We start from the raw sequence: 3883 nt of genomic DNA, 5'->3' as shown, positions 1-3883 counted from the left end.
TTGTTGGAATTTGTTTCTGCTCCACTGGATCATACTTGGTTACTTTAGAAACTGGTGAAACCAGAATATTTATCCGAAACGATTCGACCTCAACTGAGCCGATTCACACGTTTCTTTTTGTGCCCGTTTCTAAAAATACGACTTCTGAGAACTTGTCTGACTAAAGTTTAGAGGCTTAAGACGTTTTGTGTTCACGCCCTTCTCCTGTCATGACTGTTCAGGAAAATATTTTGTGTACATTACAGCCCTATATATGCTAAATAAACATTGGCGACGTGTGTGAGCTGGACTGCCATCCATAGTTTCTGTTGTTTCTGTTTCTGCACCTGGCCAAACGGTCGGGCTGTGGAAGAGGACGCACAGAAACGCAGCAGAGGAAAACAAACTGTAAGCAGTTAATCAAGTTTTATTTAATATTTCTACTCTTTTCTCTGGCGCTAAGGCTAAAAGTCAGTTTTGTTGGTGAACTTGTGGATTTATTTCCAGATTAAACTGCAGCCTGAAGTGAAACTGAACTATTAGCTGGTTGCTGTTCAAGGCATCCATTGATTAACTGGATCTCATTGATTAACCCACTAAACTAGTGAGAAACTCTTAAAGCGTGTAGCAACTAGGGCTGAAACGATTCCTCGAGTGATTCGAGTACCTCGATTATTAAAATTCCTCGAGGAAAATTGACCTGCCTCGAAGCTTCGTTAATTTATGTTTTATCATTTAGCTCACCGTGTTTCAGCCGGAACATTATTTGCGTTGCGCGGAGCTCTGACTTCCGCCTCTGAGTTGTTGACGGAAGCTACGTGTTAGCGGCATAACGTCCAATCTTCAAGTTCGGCCCGCGGGGATTTTACTGATTGGTGATAATTCCGGGTTTTCATCGTTTTTGTGCGACCAATAAACATCCTTAAAATGACCGGCGCGATGCCGGGAGTTCGGCAGCCTTTCTGCTCCGGAGCTGCTGGTTGAACGGCGGGAAGAAGCTGAGGAGGATTTATACAGGTGAGCGGAGAGACTGAACACGGCGGGCGGCTGAGGGTTGATGCTTACAGGGTAAGAGCAGCTTTACGGACGAACCGCACAATAAACTTATATCATCCCGGTCTGAACAAACGGGAGGCGGAACATGGCTGGTAGATGAGTTTCTGAACGGAGGAGCCGTAAATATCCCGTGTTGCTCCCCCGGTCTACAAAACAGTAACTGGTAGGGAAGCTCAAAGGTGGAAAAAATAGACTGATGTTSATATCCGATAGTAACACTGGTGTTATGGAAGATTTACCAATATTTTATTTCATAATTGTTTTTATCCGATTACTCGATTAATCGTAAGAAAAATCTATAGATTACTAAAATAATCGTTTACAACAGCCCTAGTAGCAACAGGTTTTTCAACCCGCTTCGCGTTTTCACTGCTTCTTTGTTTAATGACTCTACAGGTCCGACAGTAACCAGAGGTACGTGTGTAATCTGGTGAATTACATAATTGAGAAGGAAATTACACAAATGGCTTCAAAATCACATAATATTTAAAATATAATATGTACAATATCTAAGCATTTGTTCAGGGAATCAATGAGTTTGGAGTCACTTTGTGACTTTAATGTACAGCTGAGTATCATCTGCATAACTAATCTTATTATTAATCTGAATTGGAGGAATCATGTAGACGTTAAATAAAAGGGTCCCACAGGTGGAACCCTGAGGTACCTTTGGTCACTGCGCATTGACCTTTAACCTTTCCTAAAAGCCGTAATCAGCCTTCTTCACCCTGAGACTCTGAAATCGGCAGAATAAAGTCCAGCCTGACTGGGCGGTGACCGAATCCCACCAGAATGGTGGCGGTAACTTCATCTTCACATAATCTGGATTAGCGTTTGGATTCTAGTCTTTCTCTAAAAGTACAAGCCTGAGCTTCACGTCACTGTCATCTCCATTCATTTACAAGCAGAAAATATTTATGGCACCTCAAATATTCCCTTTTCTCAGAGCTTCCAGCCTAAATGTTGGTGCCAAGAGGAAAAGACGGAGCGTTTGAATACGTCTGACTGGCCAGTGAGGGAGAGCCATGAATTATTCAGAGCGGCGCTTTCAGTGGATATAAGGCAAAGTCAGTAAATAGGCAGACACGAGATTAAATTTGGTTTAGGTTAAAGGTCAAGTTTCCAGTATGTGAATGTGAATGAACATAATTTAAATGTGAAGATGAATATTTAGACCCACCAGAGCTGAAAACTCATTAATCTGGGCAAAAACTGAAGACGTCTTTAAGAACCAAACTAATAAATGTAAAGTTGTTTTAAAGATACAGTAAATTCTCTGTCGGAGCTCAACTGGGAGCATCCCAGTCATCCCAGTCATCCCAGTCATCCCAGTCATCCCAGTCATCCCAGTCATCCTCGATTTTCCCAGAATCTCCAATAAAGTCATGAAATGTTGAATAAAACCAGTCAGGAAGGAGCAGCTTGTCTGTTAGCCAATGGAAACTGGTTTCCTCTTCTGATGGTGACTGGACCAGATCATCACACTGCCACCACCGTGTTTAACCACATCGGTTTTAATTCCTGAAAGGTTCTGGACCATTTTAGACGGACGGACTTTAGCCTTTTGGTCAGTGTGCGTTAGTAAAGTCTTAAACTGCAGAAACTTTAAAATAACGACATAATCAGACCCGTCTGTCTGCTGATTATCATAGTTTTTATTCCTGCTTGCAGGTTCTCCAGGGCGGCCATGTTGCCGACGCTCTGATGTTGACGGTGAGTCGCTTCGCGTTCTGGTTTCTGGATCAGATGATCTCCGACGCCGCGTGAGCAGCTTCCTCTGGCCAAACGGAAAAATCGATGCCGCGTCTTGTTGGCGCTCTGTCTCCCTCTAGCTGATTCTAATTCCTCACCTCCAATCAGAATATCGACTGCCTTCATATTCACACATTCGCCTTCCTGTTTACCAGCTGGCCTGTCAGTGCGGCTCTCGGTTCATGTGATTTGTATGAGCAGCAGCTCCTCTCAGGCTCGTTTTACAGAAACTAATGAGCACCTCTGACTGAGCGTGATGTTCTGGGTTTTTTCTCACAAATGGCCGCGGCGGAGCAGCGATCGTATCGGTTTGTTTGGGGCGTGAAGAAGTAAAAATGATGGTGTTGATGTGGCGTGAATAATTGATGGCGACAGCAGGAAGACGGGAACAAAGAGAGACTCGTCCCCGAATCATTTCTTCCCTTTTTTATTCCTGCCTGCGGTTAAATGTGGAAGGTGTGATTTCCTGAGGTTTTCTCTGCGGACGCCGAAGACGTTTAGCGACTTCTGATGAACTTTGTCACTTCCTGATGGTCTCTGATTGGTCGGTTCACACAACAAGTCACTAAGTCATCAGCATCTTTTTCTCTTTTCCTTTTTTATTTTCCATTCTTTATCTTCTTTCATTTGTTCTTGGTTTTTTTCTTTCTCCTTTTTTCCTTCATTTTTTGTCTTTCTCTGTTTTTCTCTTTTCCTTTTTTATTTTTCCTTTATTTATTTATATTTCATTTGTTCTTGGTTTTACTTTTTCTCCTTTTTTCCTTCATTTTTCTCTTTTTTCTCTTCTTTTCCTTTTTAACTTGTCCCGATCAGGATCGGTGGCGTTCTCAGGTTTATTCTCGTTAGTGGATCATTGCAGCTTCTCTCTGTGTTTATTTTAGAGCTGAAATGATTAATTGGATTCATAAATTGATTATTGTGGCTGCACAGTGGCGCAGTTGGTAGAGCTGTTGCCTTGCAGCAAGAAGGTTCTGGGTTCGATTCCCGGCCCGGCGTCTTCCTGCATGGAGTCTCCATGTTCTCCCTGTGCATGGTGGGTTTTCTCCAGGTACTCCGGTTTCCTCCCACAGTCCAAAAACATGACTGTCAGGTTAAT

General features: G+C 42.9%; 1 protein-coding gene across 3 annotated transcripts in view; it reads left to right on the top strand.

The window, feature by feature from the left end:
* Window positions 1-342: 342 nt before the first annotated feature.
* Window positions 343-3883, top strand: part of LOC103459314 (E3 ubiquitin-protein ligase TRIM39-like) — a 22822-nt gene continuing 19281 nt past the window's right edge. Inside the window, exons 1-2 of one of the 3 annotated variants that reach the window (XM_017302676.1) lie at window positions 373-387; window positions 2707-2748. The gene's annotated coding sequence lies outside the window, so the exon portion shown is untranslated. Of the gene's footprint in view, window positions 388-2706; window positions 2749-3883 lie in introns of all 3 variants that reach the window. The other 2 variants (XM_008400783.2, XM_008400784.2) reach the window with 2 other exon arrangements.

Source organism: Poecilia reticulata, linkage group LG23, assembly GCF_000633615.1.
Source record: "Poecilia reticulata strain Guanapo linkage group LG23, Guppy_female_1.0+MT, whole genome shotgun sequence".
Lineage (NCBI taxonomy): Eukaryota > Metazoa > Chordata > Actinopteri > Cyprinodontiformes > Poeciliidae > Poecilia > Poecilia reticulata.
The sequence above is the reverse complement of the archived record's forward strand: the minus strand, read 5'-3'. Positions and strand labels throughout refer to the sequence as shown.